This window comes from Crocodylus siamensis, chromosome 3 (assembly GCF_052110815.1).
Source record: "Crocodylus siamensis isolate JL-2025a chromosome 3, ASM5211081v1, whole genome shotgun sequence".
Lineage (NCBI taxonomy): Eukaryota > Metazoa > Chordata > Crocodylia > Crocodylidae > Crocodylus > Crocodylus siamensis.
Window position 1 is genome coordinate 242,562,869 of NC_143397.1, and position 9,920 is coordinate 242,572,788.

Sequence of the window (9,920 nt, forward strand, 5' to 3'; positions counted from 1 at the left end):
CCTGATTCGGGCCAAATCCAAATCAAATAGGGCCTACTTCACACACCCCTAGTAGTTAGGATCTTGAAACAAATGGTGGAGTATTTGGTTAAGGGAAAATACGTTTAAAAAAAGTCTCAAACCTCTGCCCAAAATATGAGCAAAAGCTGTGTATGTGCACAGCTAAAATCCTAGCCTTTTTATTATATTTCCCCACTCCACTTTTTATGCCCTTTACTTCATGCCCAAGGCAAGCATTGAAACAATAATAACAAAAACAGCATATGTGAATTTGAGTTCTTTTTAGCTTACAGAAGTCCATTTCAACAGCAGAAGGCTATTTTGAGGTACCACTTAAAATAATAAAAAAAAAGAGCTGAATGCACTCCATCTGATCTGGAGCTGTTTGAAGCGAGTACAATCTTATTGCCTTCAGTAGGCTTTGGGTCTTGTCCTAGAGAGCTGATGGAATGCAGTACAGGTCCTTTAAGTAACTAGAAATAATGTTTGTGGCTTTGCATTTCTGCCAGCTTTTTCTAACAAGGTGGTGCTTGGAATTCACATCAATAATCCTGAATTCTTAATAAAAAACTAAAGCAGGAGGGAGAGATGGGGACATGTATTTAGCAAAGCAGTAAAAATGATTATTTTAATAATGTTTGTTTAACAGCATTATATGGAAATAACTTGGTCTCCAGCCCTGTCAGTGGTGTCCACTGGAGAAATTCACATGAATTATGTCGCCTGTAAGGTTCAATAAATAATGTAACATTTAAAAAACACAATCCTAACTTGTTTAGCCACAGACAGTACAAGGGCAGCACAAACTGTTGTGAAAGACACAGCTTTCAGGATATCAGTAGCTGAACTAATACAGAAGTTTTCTAATCCTCAGTGGACATGTTTACACAAGCAGTTTACTGCAGATCTGCCTAATTTGCTCTGCAGTAAACACCTCCATGTTCACATGTGTGCCCCTATTAGGGCACATGAAACTAATACACTCCAGAGCAGGTTCATACTTGTATTTACAAATATGAGCCTGCTCCAGAGTTTTTTTTGTGCACGCCAACACACGTGTAGATGCTGTCCAGGTGGCTGGGACATGAGGGTGCTTTAGTGTCGGGTCTGCCTGCTAGCTAGCCCCACAATGAAACACTATCCTGTCCCAGCCAGCACCTCTACAGCACAATGAGCCCGGCTAGAGAAGCCCTAGGCTGCTACCAGCTGGGGCTGCTCTGACTGGGCTCAATATTCTGTTCTTGAATAAACTGTGGAGCAATATCCTCTGGAGTTTTTTGCTCCTGGGCACACATTTGAATTGTGCGCCCAGGAGCAAAAAGCTCCAGAGCAATATGCTGCAGTTTATTCATGCACACTAATTGCATGCATAGACATACCCAGTGAAAAGGTTATAAAGCTCCATATGCAAAAACAATTGCAACAAACTACAGTGCTGAGCACATGGATCTGTTAGAACAGGGGTTATCAATCGGAGGTACGTGTACCCCTGCAGGTACTTGGGAAGTCTCCAAGGGGGACTGGCAGTGGCACAGAGAAGCGGGGGGGTGGGGTAGCACTTCCGTTTGCACTGGTGGCACTTCCAGTCTCACCACTGGTGCGTCCAGCTTTTCCGCCGGTGCTACTGGGCTTCTGGTTTCATCGTTTTCTCCCTATCTGCCACCCAGGGGACTTCCTCCACCAGCTCTGCTGAGGTTGAAAAGGTTGAAAACCTTTGCTTTAGGATTTCATGGTGATGGTGGGATTTTTATATTCCCATGATACAGACATTGGGTGCTTCATTTAATAGAGAACCTCTGTTGACAATGTATGGCCTATGACATGAATTTGGGCCACTCTAACTCTTTTCTACTGACTTTGAGGTATGCTGGAGTGAGCTGAAGAATACTTGTGAAACTAAAATATCAGAAAACTTTGGCTTTTTGTATGGCTTGTGAATAATTCTCAAACCAGCCTAGCTAGATTGGCATTTATGAGAACTGACTGAAGGGCTTGAGTAGATTATTTTTGGACTTCAGGCCAGACTCAAGAAGGTATCTCATCATACTGATACTGTGCGCTGTCTCTCCTAAAATTTAGGTGTGGGTGTCTACATATTGAATTCAGAAAGAAGTGTTATGCATCATGGGTCTTCATACCCTGACTAGAGCCACCTATACACCTTTTCATTGGGATTCACAGTAGACTAATACTGTACTACTCATATTATTCTCTGGATTATAGATGTGGTGATGATCCCAACATGTCACTTTGGCAAGTAAATTGGTTTTATAATGGAAATGAAAGCCATAGTTATTACACGTTAGTACGAAGACAAGTAGAAATCAGGGTAGATTTGCCCCTCATAAAGGCTAACCAGTGTGTGTGTGTGTATACACACACACACACACACACAGACAGACATGCACACATGCACACACAATAAAAAATATATTTTTATTGTATGCGCACCCCCCATGCCCCAATAGATATATGTGCATGTATATGTATAAAGTATAGTGTGCGTATGTGTGTATATATATTTATTTATATATAGTGCACAAGCTTACACACACACACACACACACACACACCTTTTCATGAGGTGAAGCTCACTTCTCTCTCTCCTTATACACTGCTCTGTGCATGTCCTTTCACAGCATGTGGAAAAGGGAGCTTCAGCCCATGAAAGCTAATGCTATATGTGTCTGTCTGTCTACTTCGGTTAGTTTATAAGGGGCAAATCTGCCCTGCCTTCTTTATAATAAAATGCCCATCATGATGATCTTGGATACGTCCACAGTGGGTATACCTGTATCTTAAACACCTGCCACCATTATTATAGGTATTTATTGTTTATGTTACAGTAAGGATTGGTGAGGCCTGGTGATGGAACAGAGTCCCACTGTGCTAGGCATTTTACAAACCCAGAACAGAGAGATGATCCTTTCTTCCCTGAATAGTGTATGATTCACTAGTGGTGTCCTTATTAACAGTCTCAGTCTCAGTAGAGATGCCACTAATTAAAGGGATGGAGAGGCTGAAGAACACCCTTTTTACCCTAGATATGGTTCCTCTGCACCAGCGTTGAAGCACAGTGGTTTAGTATGCTCCTGTTGCCATTTCCCTTGCAGCATGTACTGACTTTCTGGATTTCATCTTTGTGGCTGTTTTTCCTAGCACTTTTCATGAGTCTGCAGCTCAAATAAGAAATAAACAGCTAAAAAAAAATCCAACATCATAACCTCATCCTGAGAGGATGTGAGTATTCTATGACATAAGCTGAGAAAAGAGAGTAAACTGAAAACCATAAGTCTGACATGCCAAAGTCCTTGGAGATTTGCAACTCAGACACATTCTGTGATGATGCTCTGCTGAGATTCCTTGAAACTGTTGACATACCAGAGGAAGGTAAGGGCAGCATGTCATTGCTTTCTACCATCCGTATCACCTTGCTGTTGTTTGTAGAAAGAAGAAAGCCCTTTTTTGCAGCTGTTATAAAACTCACAATAAACGTTCCTGCCTTGAAAAGCCTGCCTGTACTTCTTTTTAAAGTAAAAGGTCTTTCTTTATCAACTCTACGCAATATTGACCATTAGAATGGTTAATATTAATTAGAATTACTAGGGAAAGGTAGTTAGCCACATTATTCTCGATAACTGGACAACTTTGTGGGCTGTAGCCTACAAAACTCATGCCTCTTTGAACAGCTTGATCTATAAGGTGCCGCCCTGGTTTGCTTTCTACGCGTTACACTTAAGGCGTGATTAACCAGTTAATCACGCCTTAAGTGTTTACCCAGCCAAACAATAAATTAATGCATGATAAAGAGAGGAATAAGCTACAAAGTTATTCCACAAATACGTGAGGTAACTTTGTAGCTGCTGCCTATCACACCAATAACTAAGCATGTGGCCAGGGACCCCTGTAGCTGGGAGCCCCATCAGTTGAGCAGAGCTCCCAGCTGGGGGGGCAAGTCCACCCCGAGGCTGGGAGCTCCCAGCTGACATCAGGTGCCGTTCCCTGTCCGCAGGCTGCGTGGAGCACCCCCACAGCTGGGAGATCACATCAGCTGCAGTCTCCCTGCTGCAGAGACCCCTGAGGCACCCCCATGGCTGGGAGCCTGAGTCAGCCGACAGGGCTCCCAAGCGCATAAGCACATGGGCTAAGTGCAGACATTCAAAAAGCCTGAACTTTAATTGATTCAATCTTTGCAGGTTCGTCTAGTCTGCATCGATTGAATTGGCAAGCAAGTAAATAAATTCACTTTTGATTCTGGAAATACAGGCACATGCCTGCACTTGCTCAGGCTAGAAGCTGGGGGTGATATGAGAGCGAGCCCTCCCTTTCCTTTAGGCTGGAGGGAAGCTGAAATGAAGGGTGCATGGCAGTCTGAGTATGACTGGGGAGGGGTTTAAACCCCAACCCTGGCCTGCAGGGACCCCAGCCAGGGTCTGCCCAACTTTTTGCCCCTTGCTCATGGCTCAGCATGACCTGGGACCCCCATAGCCCCCTTTCAGTCATACGGCAATCCTGCTGTGCCTTCCTAGCCACCAAGGCCAGGGCTTTGCTTGGGGCAGCCCAGGAAAAAAGGCCAGATCAGGGGGAGAGGAGTGAAATGACACCAAGCCCACATGGGGACACACACAGAGGGATCACGGTGGTGGCAGCGGCTCTATCTTAGATGTGAACAGAGGGACCCAGGCTGGAGGAGAGAGGGGCAAGCAGAGGGACCTGAGGGTGGGCAGGACAGGGAAGGGGCTCAAGTATGTTGGCATTAGCTCGGGGCAGAGCTGCTGACAGTGGGTGCTGAGCTGGCTGCACACTGCTGACTCTTCCCCTAACTGGCAATGCAAAGATAGGGGGGACATAATCAAAGCAGTTACTTAGGAAACTACTTTTTGGAGCAACATTCCCAGTGGGTATGAGTGGGTCAAGATGTCATTTGTTAAAGCTGGAGAAAAATGTTATAGTAACCATGAGATCCTGTCTGTGATTTTTTGCTGTGTGGATGGATGAGAAAGGCCACATCTTAGACACGTTAACCAGAATGAATCTACAGAGGTTCAACATAACCTGGATGTGAGGACTCAGAGTAAGAACTCAGTCAAAGATGACACACATATTACAACTCAGAGCGACGGTTGATGACATACAATGATAGGAGGTACCAGGGGGTATTTTGGTTGGCGGAGAGCGGAATATTAAGAATTCTGTTTTCTTAATTTTGAACTTGAGCTGAGAGCTGAACATCCACAAGGAAGTATCAGTTTGGGTGGAAAAATACAGGTCTGGAGAGATCTCAGTAGAATTTGTTTTTGTGGGAGGGAGAGAAGAGGGAGACCAGGGGCACAGACTTATGGAAACCCCACAGAAAGTTGAGAGAGGATGAGAAAAAAGCAAATAGAGAGAGATAAGGAGAATTAGGAGAGGACAGAGACTCAGAAACCAAGGAAGAACAAGACATTAAAAAAGTAAATAGTGTCAAGTGTGGCTGACATGAAGTAAGATGAGGATGGGGTACTGAATGTCGAGGTCATTAGAGGCCCTGCTAAAAGTGGCTTCAGTGGAGTACAAGAAACCAAAGTCAGATCAGAGAGGATCTAGAATGGAATTGGAGAGGACTGTAGACACCAGTTAAATAAAAATGAGGCACTATTTGGGGAGGCAGGTGCTATCCCCAGTGCTTTTTTTAAGATAGAAAAAACTAAGGCATGTTTGCATCATGAAAGCAAGAGCCAGAGAGAAGTGAGAGGCTGAGGAGAAGAGTAAAAGCATGAAGAAGCTCAATAGATAAGTTAACTGGGGGAGCTGGAGGAGGAGAGCAATGAGAAGTTTCTAGGTGTGGGGTGAAGACAAGGAAGAGGAAGGAAGGCAGACCAAGTGAAGTGGAAAGTGGCTCCAGGATGACAGATTTTGGAAGGCTTTTTCACACTGAGGTCTTCAGTGGAACTATACATTAAGTGAGGAACTGTTCATTTTGAATAGTTGTACCTGACTCACGCAGGAAGGTTCAAGGGTGTTAGCAATATGTTATTGAGTCAGGCTAATGGAACCACAGCCAGAATTCATAGTTATTAGGGGAAAAGAAGAACAAACTTTTTGAGTCTTATGCACAGAGGTGGCGACCTGTATTAATCTGCAGTCAGGCAGAAGGTAGAGCAGGATTCAGAGAAGCATGAGCTTTTGTGGGCAACAACCTACTTTGTCAGATGCTATTGCTTTGGAGCTGATTATACTTGATTCTGATATAAGATCTTTATGAGGCTGCTGCTCTTAAAACATGTACCTAGAGGTTTCCACAAAGTAATTCCAGTCTGTTGCTTAAGAAAGCAATTACAAATCTGGCTTATGGACTGGTACTCTGATTCTGCTAAACCGGTTTCTGACTAATGCATAATGGCATAGTTGTATAGCATCCTATTTCTGGTTTTAAAAGAAGGCAGAAAATGTCAGATAATGTTTTAAGAAGCATGCTGATTCACTTTAGAGGTCAGCATCACTCATTTAAGGGGAAATACTTAAATGAGAGAGATTTCAGCCCAACATTTAGGTTTTGTGTAAATGGTGTTGGAAATGGGAACACCTCCGGGGTTTCCACTAAAACCAGGTTTTGGTCTGGGTTTAAATGTTCCTCTCACATTGGGTGTATCTAAACATTGAGGAAAGACATGCAGGAAAGACTAGGCCTGTGTGGAGCAGCTAGTATTCGCTTTGGATTCAGCTGATTCGGGGGACAGTGATTCGATTCGGTGATTTGAATCAATGTCCCAAATCAATTCAGTTGAATCTGATTTGAAGATTCGGCTGCTGCCAAATCAGCCGGATCGCTGAATCAGGCAGCGCCATCCCCCTCCCACTCTCCAGGCCCTGGCAATGGCTGCCCTGCCTGCCCCAGCTCCTGGCACTTTGAAAAAAAAAGCCTGGGCTCACGGGGTGCTGCCGGGGGAGGGCAGGGGGCAATCCCCACTACCCCCCACTGCCTCATGCATGGACAGCAGGGGGGCTCGGGAGTTCATAGGAGAGCCCCTCCCACAGCGTGGGGCAATGTGGGGCAGCAGCGATCACCCCCCCCACCTGGCAGGACCCGGTGAGAGGGGCTTTTCTTTACAGGCCCGGAAGCTGGGGTGGGCAGGGCTGTCATGGGGGGCCTGGGGGAGCGGACAGGGGATGGGGCCCGGCAGGGGTCCCCCCATGGTCCCCTTCCCCCTCTCCGCCCCCTACTTACCAGCTCCAAGTCTGGCTCTAGCTCCCTGGTGCAGCAACTGGGGACTGCCTGAATCACTGAAGCTCTCTAAGTCTTTTCCAGATCGATTCGGAGAGCTTTGAATCAATTCAGACCTTTTAACTGGTCTGATTTGATTCAGATTTGGAGATTTGGCCATTGAATCAGGCCAAATCTCCTCCAGATCGAATCACCACCAAAAGCTTTGCACAGCCCTAGGAAAGACTACTTTCTTTCCACTATGCAAGCTAAATGAAAGGCAAAATACAAACAAGAAGCCACTAAGGTCCCAGTTCTCGGATCTGCTCTGTAAGGATGGATTCTTACTTGAAGCATTGTTGAAATCAGTGGAGCTCTCTGTGACAGCAAGGCAGCTTGAAGGAGTGAGACCTAATAGTAAGAGAACTTAATCAGATTTTTCAAATCCCTTAGCATCCTAAGCTGATTTTTGTCAATCAAGGAAGGACAGTGGTTTTGTTCAAACAGATATTGTGAAGGTCATTTCATGAAAATTGTTTCTCTTCTATTGTCTGCAAGCTCATTCCTCAAATTTGGCCATGAAGAATTCCCTTTTTTCCTGTCTTGCACACAATTAAATATCCATAATATTGCTAGGTGCCCCTAAACACCTTGCAGGTGCATCCGCAGTTGGGCAGACTTAGGTCTGGAGATCTTTCCCCATCTGGGCCTACAGCAATTATTTCTGTATTATGCCTGTAATTGCTGCTCAGGTCTTGTTTGAAGCCAGCCTGACACTGTTTCTTCCTTCATCCCAGTAACACCCAAATCCTGTTATCATCTCCTAGAAAATAGGTTATTGTAATATTGGTTTTTATGTGTTGTCTTCCAGGTGCTTGCAGTTATCATATTTATTTGCATACCACATGTATACTTTGTCCAAAAATTAGCCTCCCATAATTAGGGTGCATGTCTGAAGTAGGGAAGCTGATTTTCTGCCCAGAATAGAAGCACAGAGATGCTATAAGTTGGTTGCTACTGCTTTTCCTTCTCTTCCCTCTAGCAGCTGCATGAACAAAGGGGCAGAGTCCAGAAGGAGCAGATCGAAGGATGCAGCAATGTGGTCGCAAACCACTTTAATGCCAGCTCCACCCAAAATTTAAAACCAACTGCACAGCTGCAGCAGTGGCATTTCTATCAAGGCAGTTCTGAGAGTCTCAGTTGACTTGAGGGCTCATTGTAATCTGCCTGATTCCTGCTAGTCACTCTTCACACTATAGGCATGAATGATCTTCTCTCCTTTTAATGATCTTGATGCTTCACTAATCAAGCTAACTCCCCCCACCCCTTTTTTTTTTAGCAAGTTGCTATCTGTTAGCTATTCCTGGTCACTTTTCCTTCACAGTCCTGTTTTTAGCTCTTTTCAAAATCCTACATTTTCAAAATCCTAGATTTAGGTTTTAGCAAAAGTTAGCTCCAGTGGTGCAATGGGTTAGCATGTGGTACTTATAAGGCAGTATGAGGGAAGCAATGCCAAGGTTGTGAGTTCAAGCCTCACCTGGAGCATTTTGGACAAGCACCTAATTGGGGTCATCTGACCCCAGCACTCTTCCCTGCCCAGGGCAGGCGGTCAGACTCAATGACCTACTGAGGTCCCTTCCAACCTTAACATCTATGAATCCACCCATCAAGTCTGTATTTCAGTAGCAGCTACAATTTCAGCTTTTTGCTGAATAGCTAAGAGCTGCTGACAATTTAGCTGTGAAAGGGTTAAAACTGCACCTTTCACCTCAGCAGGAAAGAATGCGTGAGCGAGCTGAAGATTATGATCTGTCCCTGATCAGTGTGGCAAAATCTTGTAGTCGTCTTTTGCCTTCCAAAAACAAGGTACGTGTCTATGTCTGGTTGTGCGGTATGCAAGAAAATGAGGTAACTTGTTTCATCTCCCGCTTCCCATTAAAGTCCTCTAACCACAAGGCTCTGGGCTTGTCATTGGCCAGAGCCCTCTCCAGCATGCCTCTTGAAGCGGGCCTACTGGGCATCCAATAAAAGAAGAGATGTGGGCCAGGAGAAGAGAAATTCAGAGGTAGTGTGGCAGATGGGCACTGCCCTGGATGGGAGAGACCCTGGGCCCTTGCCCTTTATGTGGCAGATGCTCACAATTTTTGCCCGGGACTTGACAGGGAAAAGTGTACCCCATTGATCTTACTAGACCTTTCAGTGGCATTTGATACAGTTGACCGTGAAGCATTGATAACCAGGGATCCTGGTTTTCCTTGATAAAAAATGGAAAATTCACCGATAAACCCCCTGAAATCTGTTATTAAAATGAAAGGCCATTATGTACATAGGGATCAATTGAATGCACTGTTATCTTGATATATTTACAATTGTCCAGCAATTTGGAAGCCTCAATAACTATAATAAAATAAATTCCAAATTGCTAGACATTTTGGCATTTGGTTTTGGGTTTCTTATCATGGAAAAGCAGAGCTCCCCCTGCCCCCTTAGCAAAAAGAATGCAGGTCCAGGCCCCTTACTCCCAAGCCACAGCCCCCCAGCCCTGACGGTGCCCCTTACTCCCCCACCCCACAGCCCCTCCCTCGGCCCTACTGGTGCCCCTCACCCCCACCCACAGCTCCCTGCTCCCCCAGCCCTGCCAGAGGGGCCCCCAGCTGCCATGACTATGGGGCCAGGGACCTGGGTCCACGGCCCCCTGCCCCCCACAGCAGCATACAAACCCTGATTGCCACCCACA

At 45.3% G+C, this 9,920-nt stretch overlaps 1 non-coding gene across 1 annotated transcript; it reads left to right on the forward strand.

Annotated features, from left to right (window-relative positions):
• Positions 1-8,635: 8,635 nt before the first annotated feature.
• TRNAI-UAU (transfer RNA isoleucine (anticodon UAU)) lies at positions 8,636-8,728 on the forward strand. The gene is given in 2 exon segments: positions 8,636-8,673; positions 8,693-8,728. It is a non-coding gene; the product is annotated as a tRNA-Ile (tRNA).
• Positions 8,729-9,920: the final 1,192 nt, after the last annotated feature.